The sequence below is a fragment of the Ornithorhynchus anatinus genome, chromosome 2 (assembly GCF_004115215.2).
Source record: "Ornithorhynchus anatinus isolate Pmale09 chromosome 2, mOrnAna1.pri.v4, whole genome shotgun sequence".
Taxonomy (NCBI): Eukaryota; Metazoa; Chordata; class Mammalia; order Monotremata; family Ornithorhynchidae; genus Ornithorhynchus; species Ornithorhynchus anatinus.
In genome coordinates, this window is record NC_041729.1 from 54,289,502 (window position 1) to 54,305,211 (window position 15,710).

At 46.5% G+C, this 15,710-nt stretch overlaps 1 protein-coding gene across 1 annotated transcript in view; it reads left to right on the forward strand.

Moving 5' to 3' along the window:
• The window catches only part of USP7 (ubiquitin specific peptidase 7), a 93,107-nt gene that overhangs the window by 14,283 nt on the left and 63,114 nt on the right, over positions 1–15,710 (forward strand). The window lies entirely within an intron of this gene.

Below are 15,710 nucleotides of genomic sequence, written 5' to 3' on the forward strand. Positions count from 1 at the left end.
AGGTTTTGAAATTGCGGGGGGAGGGAGGGATTTGAATTGTCGGATTTGAGGAAGGAAGGCTTAGCCGGCCAGAGGGAGGTCGTGGGCCATAGGTCGGCGGCGAGTAGACGAGATGGAGGTACAGGGAGAAGGTTGGCATTAGAGGAGCGAAGTGTGTGGTCTGGGTTGTATTAGGAGAGTAGCAAGGTGAGGTAGGAGGGGGCTTTAAGTACTGTACGTTCATTGTGGGAGGGGAGTCTGACTGTGGTCAGTGCTTATCTCACTGGCCACCAGGTCCCGGCTAAGCCCAAAGACCGTTCGCCAAGCTGGGCAGCGAGACCCGCTAGAGAGGCAGTGCCGTCTAATGGACGGAGCCTGAGACCGGAAATCAGGAGACCAAGATTCTAGTTCCAACTCTGCCTCTGGCCTGCTGGGTGATCTTGGGCAAATCACTTAACCTCTCTGTGCCTTAGTTTCCTCATCTTTAAAATGGGGATGACACCCTCTCTCCCTATTAAATTGTGTGGGACAGGAGCTGTATCTAACCTCCTCTTGTATCCACCCCAGTGCTTAGTTCATAATAAGCACTTAATAATGCAATTATTATTATTACTGCTACCCCCAGGCAGATACAACAAATGAGCCTAAATTCATTATTTGACTTCAGTTCGTTGTGGGTAGGGACTGTATCTGTCTATAGTTTTATTGTACTCTCCCAAGCACCTTAAGGCACGGTGTTTTGCACACAGTAAGCGCTCGATAAATACGATTGAATGAATGAATCCAATTCCCCCAAATTTTGATTAGGTTTTCTTTTGGGCAGAAGTGGGGTTGTAAAAGACCTGTGTGAAACTTTCCTATAAAGCAGGTGCTTGCCTCCTTGCAAAACCCTCCAGTTAAGGAAGGCTCGTGCTGCAATCCTGCGTTGTTTGCCGACGCACAAACTGTTTCTTCCAAAACCAGAGTGCTCCATATGTGTCCCGTACACACTGAGGCGCTCATTCCCTTGACCCTCACAGAATTCCAGCCAAAACTGCCAGTGGAGGCCCAGGTTAGGACAGAGCTCCTCCCCTTGAGCTGTCCACCCGTCCTCTGACTCCCCTGGCCGTCACGACTCAGTGAGCCGCTTCCTCCTGCCCCCCAGACCGATGCACCAGACCCCAGGATGGCCACAGAGCCGACCCGCCCCGAGAGGCAGTCACCTTGCCCACGTGGACGTGCGGGATTCTCCGCTGACTGTGCCCACGTCGTGGTGAGCCCCTCCTTCCCCCGTGACAATCTGCAGGCCTCCCTGCCACATGGGGTGGGCCTTGAACAGAGCTCTATCTATGGGTCAATCAGTCAGACCATCGAGCGCTTACCGTGTGCAGAGCACGCGACTGAGGGCTTGGGAGAGTCCAGCGCAGCAGTCGGCAGGTGCGCTCCCTGCCCACAGCGAGCTTACAGTCTAAAGAGGGAGACCTACATTAATAGAAATCGGTAAATGACAGCGATGTAGGTCGGTGCGATTGCGGAAGGGGTGAGAAAAGGGAAGAGGACTGAAGTGCCCGGTTAGTCACTCGAGCTGAGCCCAGCTGACGATCAGTTGCCTACATTGGTGAGGAGCAGTGTGGCCTAATGGATAGAGCCCGGGCCTGGGAGTCAGAGGGACCTGGGTTCTAATCCTGACTACTCCACCACTTAATAATAATAATAATGATAATGATAATAATTATAGTATTTGTTAAGCGCTTACTATATGCCAAGCACTGTTCTAAGCACTGGGGTAGATACAAGGTAATCAGGTTGTCCCTCGTGGGGCTCATATTCTTAATCCCCATTTTACAGATGAAGTGACTGAGGCACAGAGAAGTTAAGTGGCTTGCCCAAGGTCACCCAGAAGACAAGTGGTGGAGCCAGGATTAGAACCCATGTCTTCTGACTCCCAAGCCTGGGCTTTTTCCACAAGCCACGCTGCTTCTCATAGCTTCTCAGCAGACACTTGTCTGCTGTGTGACCTTGGGCAAGTCGCTTCACTTTTCTCTGTGCCTCAGTTCCCTCGTCCGTAAAAATGAGGATTAAGACTGTGAGCCCCGTTCATTGGATCGTATTTATTGAGCGCTTAGCTTATGCAAAGCACCCTACTAAGGGCTTAAGTGGGACTTGGACTTATTAAGTGGGACACGGATTGTGTGCAACCTGCTTAGCTCATATCGACTCCCATGGTAAGTGCTTAACAAATACCATAAAAAAAATTAATCTAGTGCTTAGTGTGCAGAGCACTGTTCTGCACGTCTGGGAATGTTCAGTAGAGTTAGTAGATGTGATCCTTGCCCTCCAGGACAGCATGAGTGTTTAAATTATAGGGCGTATACAAAGGAACTAGAATTGATTGTGAATACATAAGTGCCTATCTGGAGCCCAGCCAGTTCAGTCGAGGATGGGACAACTCAGAGACGGGAAGAAAGGTTTAAACATGAAGACAGACTCCTCTTGCCTCCCTGCTCCAAGCTAAGGGAAGCATCCCACATTTTTTGAAAGCCATTCAAAGGCCTTTCCATTTAGGGGAAGAGACCAGTGAGTCACTGGTATTGATTGAGCATTCACTGTGTGCAGAACACTTGGGAGAGTCTTGTCCCTCCTCTTAGGCCGTCGAGTCGTCTTTGACCCATAGCGACACCGCGGGCACATCTCTCCCAGAAAGCCCCACCTTTATCTGCAGTCGTCCTGGTAGTGGATCCGTAGTTTTTTTGGTCAAAATACAGAAGTGGTTTAACAGTCTCCTTCCACGCAGTCAACTTGAGTCTCCGCCCTCAACCCTCTCCCGTGCCGCTGCTGCCCAGCATAGATGAGTTTTGACTCGTAGCAGGTTGCCTTCCCCTGGCCAAGCTAGGAATGGAATGGGTAGGCCTCTGCTCGACTCTCCCTCCCAGAGTCGAGACCGGTAGAGTACTGGAAACTCTCCAGGTGTGAACCTGAGAGGGAAACTTGGGTAGAGGAAATACGCACGATCCTGGTCGTCAGAAATTTTACAGTCTAAGCAGGGGGGCAGATGTTGAAATGAATTTCATCCGAGCGCGTAAGAGCGATGGGACGATACTAAGGATTTAGGGGTACGGGCTCATGTGCGGGGTGACACGGTACGGAGGGGAAATGGGGGGGTGGCGCGGATTAGTGATCAGGGCAGGTTTCAGAGAGGAGATGTCATTTTAGAGGAGCTGCGCAAATGGGGAGAATGGCGTTCTGTCAGAGGTGAAGGGGGAGAAAGTAAGGTGCAAGCTAGGAGTTGACAGCAAGAGGCAAGAGTGGATGTCACCGTTTTGGGAGGTTTCTAGATTAAAAGCCAGCACCAGACTAGAATTGGTCTCTTTAAAACCCCTGTGCCTAATTACAGTGATTATTCATTTAGATACTTGCAAATAAGGAAGGCTTAAGAGTCTGTCTCAGATACTTCTGTATATATGTCACCATCATCATTGGTGTTCCTTGCCAAACTGCTCATAGCTGGATTCTTTTCAAAGCTTTTGGGAGAGTGTGAAAATAATAATGGTATATGTTAAGCGGTTACTATGTGCCTGGCACTGTACTAAGCGTTGGGGTGGATACAAGCAAATTGGGTTGGACCCAGACCCTGCCTGCCCCACATGGAGCTCACGGACTTAATCCCCATTTAACAGAGGAGGTCACTGAGGCCTGGTGAAGTGACTTGCCCAAAGTCACACAGCAGACAAGTGATGTGGATCGTTCCGGGGGGGACGCAGCCGCGCTTTTCTAAGTTCAGTCACAGCGTGACCTAAAGGATAGAGCCCGGGCCCGGGAATCAGAGGACTGTGGATTCTAATTCCGGCTCTGCTACCTGTCTGCTCTGTGACCCTGGTCAAGTCACTTTACTTCTTCTCTGCCTCAGTTTCCTTATCTGTAAAATGGGGATTAAGACTGTGAACCCTATTTGGGCCATGGACTGTGTCCAACCTGATTAGCTTGTGTCTACCCCAGCACTTAGTATACAGTTCCTGGCTCGTAGCAAGTGCCTAACAAATACCATTTTTAAAAAAAACCCAAGTCCTACACAAAAGTGTCATGAATGGCTCCTGTCTGGTTGTCTGTCAGTCAGTTATTTATTGAGTACTTACTGTGTGCAGAACACTGTACTAAGCACTTGGGAGAGTACAATATAACAATAAACAGACACATCCCTTGCTCTCAACCCCTTAGTGACCAGAACTCCGTTCTGTCATCGGCAGGGATATTCGGTGTACTCTGTTTCTCAACTCACTTGTATTCCCGTTTCCCTTTTCCCTTCCTTTCACACACTCTTCCCTGGGTCAGGAGACCGGAAGAGGGATGCGGACCCCCAGAAATCTCCAGGTAATCACTGGTGTTTATTAAGCGCTGACTCTGTGCAGAACACTGTACTAAGCACTTGGGCAAGTACAATGCAACCGAATTAGGCACATTCCCTGCCTGTAACGGGCCTACAGTCTAGATAAAGGTGAGGGAGAATAGTAAGGGCCTCCTCCTCCTCTTCCAGGTCACTGATGGTCCTCAGACCCCCGTCTGGAGAATTGACCAACTCTCAGGGAGCTTCAGTTGTTGGTTCCTCCAGACGGTAAGTCCGTTGTGGGCAGAGAACGTGTCTACTTACTGTTCTGTTGTACTCTCCCAGGGACTTAGTACAGTGCTCTGCACACAGTAAGCCCTCAATAAATACGATTGAATGAACTCTCCCGTCCTTCCGCATCAAGCGGGAACTCAGACCAGCATTGTCTCCAAGGGCTCCAATCACTTGACTTTTTCCTCTTTCTGCCTCTACAGTGCAGCTCACACTCCGTCCATCCATCGGGCCTCGTTCTCCACTCTTTGGTTTCTGAGCAAGACTTGGTCAGAGACAGGGGAGTTGAGAACGAGGCATGCTTCATGCTCACAGCTTTCCTCCCGCCCGAAACTCCTTCTCACTTCCATTAAATGGTCAGTTCACAGCTCTCCTCGCCGGTGGTGTTTATTAAGCGCTTGCTGCATGCAGAGCATACTGGGTGCTTTGGAGAGTATGGTATAACAGAGTTGGTAGACGCGTTCCTGGCGCTCAACACTCTAGCAGTGGAGGCAGGCACTAATGTAGATAATTTGTAATATATAATTTATAGATGTGTACGTAAGTGCTGCGGGGCTGAGTGTCGGACAGATATCAGATGCCTAAAGGTCACTGATTGAAACGAATCTCTCCTCCTCAGAGCCCTTCAGAAATCCCATTTCCCCCGGAGTTTTCCCCGATCAATTTTTCTTCAGCCCTTCCGTTCGAATCAGCTTCCATACCATATTAATTAAGCACTCCTTCACATCCATTTTGCCTTTCTCTCCTTTCCGTAAATGACACTTCATCTGCCTCCCCCACCAGATTGTAAACTCTTTGAGGACAGGGATTGTGTCTTGTAATTCTGTTATACTCTCCCGAATGCTTAGTGTAGGGCTCTGTGTGTACATAAAACTCACCAATCAATTAGTATCTGTGTCTCTTCCCCTCTGCCTAATCCAGCCACTGTACTAAGTGCTGGGGTAGATACAAGGTAAACAGGTTGGCCCCAATCCCTGTCTCACATGGAGCTCACAGTCTTAATGTCCATTTTACAGGTGAGGTAACTGAGGCCCAGAGAAGTTCATTCAGTCGTATTTACTGAGCGCTTACTGTGTGCAGAGCACTGAAGTGACTTGTTCAAGGCCACACAACAGATGCGCGGCAGGATTGGAACCTGGGTCTTTGCGACTCCCAGTCCTGTGTTCGGATCCATGAGGTAGACCATGCTGCTTCCTTATGCATGTATGCAAATGTTCTATCCAGAACTGCCTAAAGTTGTGAATTATTTACATAAGGCAGTTGTCATTGAAAATTTGTTTAAATTATCGATGTGTTAATGTTAGGTGTATAGAGTCATTTGTCAGTTAATTGTCTATCGAATGGCTCATTAACATGTTTTGTTTATTCACATTCATTTCCAGGTATTCAGTAAACAAACTGCAGAGCAGTCTTAAGCCACTTGCGAGCTGCCTCTGGAGATAATAATAATAATAATGTTGGTATTTGTTAAGCGCTTACTATGTGCAAAGCACTGTTTTAAGCGCTAGGGTAGTACAAGGTAATTAGGATGTCCCACGTAGGACTCACAGACTTCATCCTCATTTTACAGATGAGGGAACTGAGGCCCAGAGAAGTTAAGTGACTTGCCCAAAGTCACACAGATGACAAGTGGCAGATCCGGGATTAGAACCCATGACCTCTGACTCCCAAGCCCCTGCCCTTTCCACTAAGCAACGTTGCTTCTCATCAGAGATCAGTTCGGATGATGGTTTTACCCTTTTTTTAATGGTGGTAGTTAAGCGTTTACTCTTTGCCAGGCACTGTACAAAGCACTAGGGTAGGTACAAGATATTCAGGTTGTACATAATCCCTGTCTCACACGGGGCTCACAGTCTTGATCCCCATTTTACAGATGAGATTGAGGCCCAGTAACGTGACCTGCCCAAGGTCACACGGCAGACAAGTGGCAGAGCCGGATTCAGAATGCAGCTCCCTCTGACTCTCAGGCCCGTGAGCCATCCACTAGACCACCCTGCTCCCCATGTGTTTGCAGATTCCAGATTTTATGTTGCAGATGTTTTTCTGGTAACCAGTTCCGTGGGACTGGAGCTTAAAAGGCAAAATGACTGTGTCTACACCCTGCATTTGACATTTTAGCCTCCTTAAGGAAGCTTGTGTTCTTGTTCTACATTTTTGGACGGCAGGTTCGAATGAAGAAATACTTCTGGAGGCATGTAGCCTCCTAGAAGAAAGGACCAAAGGCCGAAAACTTGATAATTGAATGAAAAGTGTCATCAGATATTGGACTCTTCTGACTCTTAAGTACAGAGTAGTCAGAAGTCATCGTGTTCAGTACTTGCTGTGTGCCGAGCACTGCGATAAGCCCCGGGAAAGAAATACATAGGTGAGAGTTCGGCACGTTCCAGGGCCCTTAAAATCTGTGACGAGGGAAAGGAGGCTAGCAATGGACTGGTGGAGAAAGATAAAGCCATAATCGCAGTATGAAAAGCAAGGACAGGGAGAAATAATAATGTGGTATTTGTTAAGCGCTATATACAAACATAAAAGGTTGTGGGCAGGGAATTTTGTCGGGTTTTTTTGTTGCTTTGCACTCTCCCAAGTGCTTAGTATGGTTCTGTGCGCACAGTAAATGCTCAGTAAATGCGACTGAATGACCACAATCAAAAAGCAGCAGGGCAGGATGACTAAAAGAGCAGTTTTGGGCTTCTCGCGACAGAGTCCAACAGTCACAACCACAGCAACCACCATGACTCTGGCTCTTTTTTATGGTACTTGTTAAGCGCCTACTGTGTAGCGGGTGCTTTACATATTGGGGCAGATACAATCTAACTAGGTTGGCTACAGTCCCTGTCCCACGTAAGGCTCATAGCGTTAATCCCCATTTTACAGATGAGGTAAATGGAGGCCCAGAGAAGTGAAGCAACTTGCCTAAGGTCACACAGCCGACAAGTGACGGAGCCAGGATTAGAACCCAGGTCCTTCTGACTCCCAGGCCCGTTCTCTATCCGCTAGGCCATGTTCTTCTCCATTGTTCTATGTTTCAAGGAGGCCAAGCCAACTTTTTTTATGCTCTCCAAGTGCTTACTATGTGCCAGGCACCGTACAAAGCGCCGGGATAGATACGAGATAATCGGGTTGAACACAGTCCCTGCCTGACATGGGGATCCCAGTGTTAACCTCCACTCGACAGTCCAGTCGTCCAGCCGGCCAAGAAGTCCCAGGAGGATGCGGTGTGGGGGCGCGGTGCGGGGTACCACTAAGGCAGAGGTCGAGGAGTCAGCTTCTTGAATTCTAAACCGAGTTTGGCCCCTGGTCTCAAAAGGTTGGCCTCATGGTTAGGACACCGGGCTGGGAGGTAGAAGGACCTGGGTTCTAATTCCAGCTCCTCCACTGGCCTCATTCATTCATTGGAACGTATTTATTAAGCGCTTACTGTGTGCAGAGCATTGTACTAAGTGGCTGGGAAAAAACGATACAACAATAATGACAATCTCTGCCCTCATCGAGCTCACCCGTGTTCCAGTCTTGTTCTGCTGTACTCTCGGTAGTGCTTAGTATAGTGCTCTGCATAGAGTAAGCGCTCAGTAAATACAAGACTGACTGTGTGACCTTGGATAAGTCACTTCACTTCCTCTGTGCCTCAGATACCTCCTCTGTAAAATGGGGATGAAGTCTGTGAGCCCTGTGTGGGACAGGGATTGCATCCAACCTGATTATCTTGTATCTATCCTAGCGCTTAGTATAGTGCCTGGCACGTAGTAAGCGCTTGCTACTGCTGTTTGTTGAGCACTTACTTTATGCAGAGCACTCTACTAAGTGCTTGGGAGAGTACGGAATAACAAAGTTGAAAGTCACGGTTCCTGTCCACAATAAGGTTACAGTTTAGGGGGGGAAACAGACATTGATATAAATGAAAGAAATTACCGATATGTACGTAAGTATGACCATGGGTAAGTCATTGACCTCTCTGGGCCTCATTCTTAACTGTAAATGGGGATAATCAATCCCACCTCTACCTCACAGAGACACAGTGAGGTTAAAGTGAGAATCGATGGGCAAAGAAAAGCACCCTGTGGAAATCCAGGGTGGTATTATTTTGGAAATTGGTTTAAAAAAAACACATTTGGTTTGAAATCAGTGGTATTTATGGAGTGTTTACTATGTGCAGAGCACTGTACTAGTCGCTTGGGGAGAGTACCATGCAACAGAATTAACAGACCCGTTTCCTGCCCATAGTGAACGTACAGTCAAGAGGGAGAACCTCAGATGTCAGTGAGGCTTCGACCTTGGCGTGTATCAATTTGCAGGTTCTTTTTCCCACTTGGAGACATTCAGTTTCTTCAGAAGTATTTGGAATCTGCAATTTGGAAGTACAGAAGAAACAGTACTTTCTTCATCAACTGTGAAAAGTCAGCGAAAATGGGAATCCAGAACCCAGAGCCAGATAGGAACCAGAGAAATGTGGCTTAGTGGAAAGAGCCCGGGCTTGGGAGTCAGAGGTCGTAGTTTCTAATCCCGGCTCCACTGCTTATCAGCTGTGTGACTTTGGGCAAGTCCCTTAACTTCTGTGTCTCAGTTACATCTGTAAAATGGGGATTAAGATTGTGAGCCCCACATGGGACAACCTGATCTTGTCTACCCCAGTGCTTAGAACAGCGCTTGGCACATAGTAAGCGCTCAACAAACACCCTCATCGTCTTCATCGACCTCCAGATCTCAGTTCCTTTGAGAACTTGCGGAGGACCAAGCTTGATTCTTGTTGGGGCTGTTGAGAAGGGTTGGGTCCCTCAGTAGGAGTGGAAGGAGGAGTGTAATTCATTTGGATGAATTAAGATCATTTGATATGTTAACTTTGTCATCTGCTCTGCCTGTTGTGGCAAATTGCCACAATTCTCCCGTCTGTCTCCCCCTCTAGACCGCAAGCTCATCGTGGGCACAGATCGCACCTGCCAACTCTGTTGTATAGCACCCTCCCAAGCGTTTAATACAGTGCTCTGTTCCCAGTAAGCACTCAATAAATCCCGGTAATAGTGATGATGAATCATAATGGGGTTCAGTTTTTCTTCTTTCTTTGCATGCCCTCCCCTCCTTGGGTTACTGAATTAATTTTTCATATGACAGTATCACTGTTGCATGGGGTCTTTTCTCTCAGCCCTTAATTCATAGAAGCGGGTATTGAGTATTTTCTGTGCTGCCCTTCTTTCTTATCCAATTGGCCAGCTCCCTGACTGTCTGGCATCCAGACGAATCACATTTTTCCAGATGTGCTGATTAGTTGCCAGAGGGCTTGTACAAGTTTTGGGGGGTGGAAGTGTTGGGGCGGGGGACGGCAGTGGCTAGCTCTATCAGAGAACTCATGGAGGAAATTCTAAAGTGGTGGAGTCTCCGGTCCTAAATTATAGACCAGAACCAGTCCCCGGGACCGAGAGCCTGTGAGGAGGAATTGAACAGCGTGGTTTAGTGTAGGAGCGGCCTGACCTAGTGGAAGGAGCCGGGGCCTGTGATTTGGGCAAGTCGCTCATCTGGGCCTCAGTTTCCCATCTGTAAAATGGGGATTCAGTACCCATTCTCCCTCCTCCTCAGACTGTAAGCCCCACATGGGACAGGGACATCCTCCCACCTGAATAACGTCTGTCTACTCCAGCGCTTAGAACTGTATTTGACAAAGAGTAAGCACTTAGCAAATACTGTTATTATTATTATTATTACTAAAGTGATAGGCTTCAGAAAGGAAAAAAGCAACCTAATATCACATACGTATGTCCAAGTTGCTCAAAATGTAAGCAATAATAATAAGGATAATAATCGAGGAAGGAGCGTGGTGTAGTGGATAGAACCAGGGCCTGGGAGTCAGAAGGTCATGGGTTCTAATCCTGGTTCCTCTGCTTGTCTGCTGTGTGCAAGTCACTTCACTTCCGGGCTTCAATTACCTCATCTGGAAAATGGGGATTGAGACTGAGGTGCCCATGTGGGACAGGGACTGTGTCCAGTTGCTTGAGTACACTGCTTGGCACTTAGTAAGCATTTAACAAATACAATAATAATTATTAATTCTTAACCATAATAGTAATGGTATTTAAGTGCTTGCTGTGTGCTGGGCACTGTGTTAAGCGCTACAATTAAATCAGGTTGGACACAGTCCCCGTAAGGAGATGCGAGAGGCAGGTCGTCCGGGCAAAACCCCGAATGATATCATCCCTCTTTCCTCTTGCAAGTGAAGCACTTTGTTTAGCTTTGTGAAGGAATAGGGAGGAGGGGTCCCCACGGACCCACTTTCAGACTCCACCCTCGTGTTTTAGCAGGTGTGTTGGGGTTGCTGAGAGCTTGTTGTGGGCAAAGAACGAGAATAGCGATCCATCTCGGGTCTGTGGATTCCAGTTCCAGTAAGGAGCTATCAGTCCATCAGTGGTATTGATTGAGCACTTTCTAGGCGCAGAGCACTGTCTCGAGCGCTTGGGCGAGTACTCCAGTTTGACAGAGTTGGTAGACCTGTTCCCTGGCCACAAAGAGCTTACAGTTTACTTTGGGGGAGCCCCTCCAACGGGTTGGAACTGGATCTAATTCTCAGCTGTGTGTTCTTTCCCAGTTTATTCAGTCCCGTGCTTCGCTCACAGTAAGCACTTGGTAAATACTCTAATCCCAGCTCTGCCACTTGTCTGCTGTGTAACCTTGGGCAAGTCACTTTACTTCTCTGTGCCTCAGTTCCCTCATCTGTAAAATGGGGATCGAGACCGTGAGCCCCACGTGGGACTGGGACCCGGTCCAACCCGATTTGCTTGTATCCACCGTAGCGCTTAGTACAGTGGCCGGCACAAAATAAGCGCTTAACGAATACTGTGATTATTATTCTGTGGGCTACAGTTATCTGTAAAACGGGAATTAAGACCGTGAGCTCCATGTGAGACATGGACTGTGTCCAACCTGGTTAGCTGATTATCTTCCCTAGCGCTTAGTACAGTGCCTGGCACATAGTAAACACTTGAGGAGCACCATAAAAAGCAACAACAACAAAACACTTGCTGTCTCCCTGGCCAGGGGAGAGGCCTGGAGAGATTTGGCCCGGGGCTGAGGAGGCCATCCCCCTCTTCGTGAACTGCTGTGTTCACACCCTCCTTTGAAGAGAGAGAATTTACCTTACAGATTCTCCTTGCAGCCAACGTTTCAAGTTTGTGCCTTCACTTTATGTAACCACTTCCTGGGTTTTGTCACGAGGAAACATTGGTCTTCAAAGGAGTCAACATCTAGGCTGTGTAGCAGATTTAAATGCTGAGTCTGCTAATAGATATTTTTCCCCCCCTAATCCCATTGACATTTTCCAGTCACACACATCCAGTTTTGGATGTTTGGTTTAGCTGCCTCATCAGGACGCATTCTGAATAAGTCTCACTTTTTGTCTTGTTGATAATGGGGCAGGAAATTCCAGATTAAGGCTGCCTTTATAAAGTGTTTGTAATGGCATTTCATTCCATTCTTCCAGAAAATTAAAGTGATTTTGGGGGGGGGGGGGGCACTCTGCTGCTGATTAAGGTTTTTGAAGTGCCTCAGTCCTTGTATCACTGTTACCTCTGCTCTCCTCTGATCTTTGAGCTAAAATATGTTGCTGGGACTTATTTCAAAGATCACACCTTAGTGTCACTTCTTTTCAGATGTGTTGTTCAGACATGAAAGATTTAGTGCCATTTTCCACTTGACAGTTGTGTGTCATAACCATGCCAAAATCATATTATTTTTGTGCTTCACTTATAGTAACCAAGGAAATAGCCTAAGCTTTTTGAAACCACAACTTTGGGGGGTGGTGGGGACAGGCGGGCGGAGGAGGACGTCTCCATAGCCCATCCCTTCAGCCAGTGTGGAAAGGAAAAGCTTATGAACTTAGGGATTTCCTGTGGGTTCTTAAAAAAAATTTTAAGGGAAAATGTTTTTGTTTTGAAAATCTTCCTTTGGCTTCAAGTATTAAAAACGACCCTGAAAATAAAATTCAGAAGCCTTGGGAAGCCTCCAGATATATTGGGAGGGAAACAAGGGCATTAAAACCTCGTTAGTTCTCCTTGAAATTAGTTTAAGGGTGGAGAGGAGGAGATGTTTTGCAAAAGTTAACCAACCACATTTCTATCCAATCTCGGTTCTTGCTTTGCAGCTTGGCATAAACAAGGACCTCATTTGCAGATGATTAGATGAACATGTTTGACTAGTTTTGAAAAGTTTGATTAACATGGCTTTAAAATGTTTTCCAACCCAACTTGTATTTAGCCAGACCTTAAGGAAAATGTGAATATTACATTTTGGTCTCCAGGGATTTTATTTTGGAAACCCAGTTTTATTCATGATACAATTAAGTTGTTCTTTGTTGCTCGCCTCCATACCCCGATTTCAATCATATTTGGGAGTTCTTACTGGCGGGCTATTTTGTTTGCCTTTGACGGAAAAGTAATGTAGTTTTGTATATGTGTGTTTGTGTATGAGGTGATTGGTGTGAGGGAGGGGTTGGTGATTAAGATTTGTGTTCTGTCCATGAAGTAAGCATGAGAAAATGTATCCTGGTTCAGTAACTTAGTGAACCTGAGCAATTAAAATGTTCTTGAGGCTTTAATAGTTACTAAATGGCAATGCTGATTGTTAATAATAATGGTATTAGTTAAGCGCTTGTTATGTGCCGGGCACTCTACTGAGCGCTGGTGTGGATACAAGCAAATCGGGTTGGACGCAGTTCCTGTCCCACATGGGGTGCACACTCTCAATCCCTATTTTCCAGATGAAGTAACTCAGGCACAGAAGAATTCAGTGATTTGCCCGAGGTCACACAGCCAAGAAGTGGCAGAGCTGGGATTAGAACCTAAGGTCCTCTGACTCCCAAGCCAGTGCACTTTTCACTAGGCCACGCTGCTTCTCAAGTATTTTCCTGGGTTTTTTTTTAAATCTCTCTCAGTTTTCAATGAGGGAGCGAGACCTCATCTGGGTGGCGGGGAATTTGGTATACAACACCTGTGTGCCTTGTCTGTCGACCTTGTGATTTGAAGTCTTCAGCCATGTCCCTTCTCTTCCTCTGTCTTTTCTGCCAATCAATGGCATTTATTGAGCGTATACTGTGTACTGTACTAAGCGTTTGGGAGAGTACAGTGCAAGAGGATTGGTAGACACCTCTCCTGCCCACAATGAGCTTATGGTCTAGAGAGGAGAGAGACATCAAGATAAATGATGGAATGCACCCAAGTGCTCGAAGAGCTGAGGGTGGGGGGAATATCAAGCACTTAAGGGATATAATTCCATGTTATCCTCATAAAGAATTGTCTCTTTCCCTCACTCCGGTCATCCTATCATCTTGGTTGCCCTTCTCAATTTCTCCAGCGCTGTATTTCGTCATGATTACGATGTGGCAGGTAAACCAGCTCACAGCATGCCAAGGGTGAGCCATCTTTGTGTTATCTAACAGCAGAACTGTGCTTTTCATTTCATCTTCTTTACCTTTCCTGTTGTGGTAATGTTTGACATCCTTTGCCCAAACTGTAGTGAGGAGGGATTTTTCTTAGCTGTGTCAGCCTAGCAGTTCTGTCATTAAGGTGTTAGCTCAAGGGAGTTTTGCGGGAAGAAGCCCTCTAGTACACAGTTAAGTCAGTCATTCAGCCTTTTTTATTTATTCAACGCTTACTCTGTGCAGAGAACTGTACTAAGCACTTGGAAGAGTACAATGCAGCAATATTATACTGTAGCTTCCCTTACTTTCCCCCTCCCAGGTTTCTTGGTTTCTTCTTATGACCTGAACCATTAAGTTTCCTCTTTAAATGACCCCTTCAGAAATGCAAATAGGAGTCCGTCAGTAGTTTTACTAACCACTAGTAGTAAGCCTTGGAAAAGTTAATAGAGTTGTAAACTTTATTCCCCCCCCCCCCCCCCCCAAGAGAGCTTTACAGTTTTGCAAGACATTAAATTCATTTTCAGATGGACTCTAAACCATAAACTCAGTGGGTGAGAAGTAAATGATCAATAAATATCATTGATGATAGGAGGAGAAGGGTGAATGCGATGAGTATAAAATGAACTTCTTATTCTCCACACTATTAAGAGCACTGTATAGATGCTGGGAAGGAAGGGGACTAAACAGAATAAGAAAAACCATTTCTTATTTCGTTATGGACTGCTAATTCTGTTGTACTCTCCCAAGTGCTTAGTACGTGCTCTTCACATAGTAGGCGCTCAGTCAGTACCAGGGATGATTGGTTGAATCAATCACTGGCTTTTATGAAAAGAGTTTTTAGTCAAATGGGGCCGTCAAGCAGACATAGATTGAGGAAGAGTCCGTACTTAAAAGAGCCTGAGACTAAAATATTAAACCCATGGGTTTAACCAGTCACAAGTAAATATCTAACATGGTGAGGGTGACTAGGGTGGTATGTCTGGGAAGGTGGAGTTAATTGTGATGCTGATGAATCACACAAATTCTGTTTGCCGAATGTTACGTTCCCAAGATCTTAGTACCATGCTCTGTACACAGGTAGCACTCAATAAATACAATTGAATGAATGAAATGATGAACCAAACTGCCTCAGTCAAAAGTTGCTGTCTGTGGTGTGCAGGACACTATACTCCTAGCACTAGGGATAAAAGAGAAGTAAAAACCTCATTTCCTGCCCTCAAGAAGCTAACAAGCGGATTGAGGTGACATCAGGCATAAACTACCCTATGTGCAAATAACAGGAGCAGGGAAAGCACAGATATACAGCTGCTAATATGGATAGTGAAAGGCGAGCAAATGAATGAGTAAATAAAGTAGCGTTTAGAAGTGGGCATGTATATTCCGTGTTGTGGGTTTTTTTTAAAAGTATTTGTTAAGCACTTACTATGTGCTTGTCATTGCTCTAAGCTTTGGGGTAGATAGAAGGTCATTAGGTTGAACACAGTCCCTGTCCCACTTGGGGTTCACAGTCTTAATCCCCATTTTGCAGATGAGGTAACTGAGAGAAGTGAAGTGACTTGTCCAAGGTCTCACAGCTGACAAACGGCAGAGCCGGGACTAGAACCAGGTCCTTCTGACTCCCAGGCCCAGGCTGTATCCACTAGGCCAAGCTGCTTATGTTAAGGTGGCTTTTTGGTGACAGGATCTGGGTTTATGGGAATGAATTAGGGCTGGCTTCTTGGAGAGGTGAGCATGTTGAAGATGGGA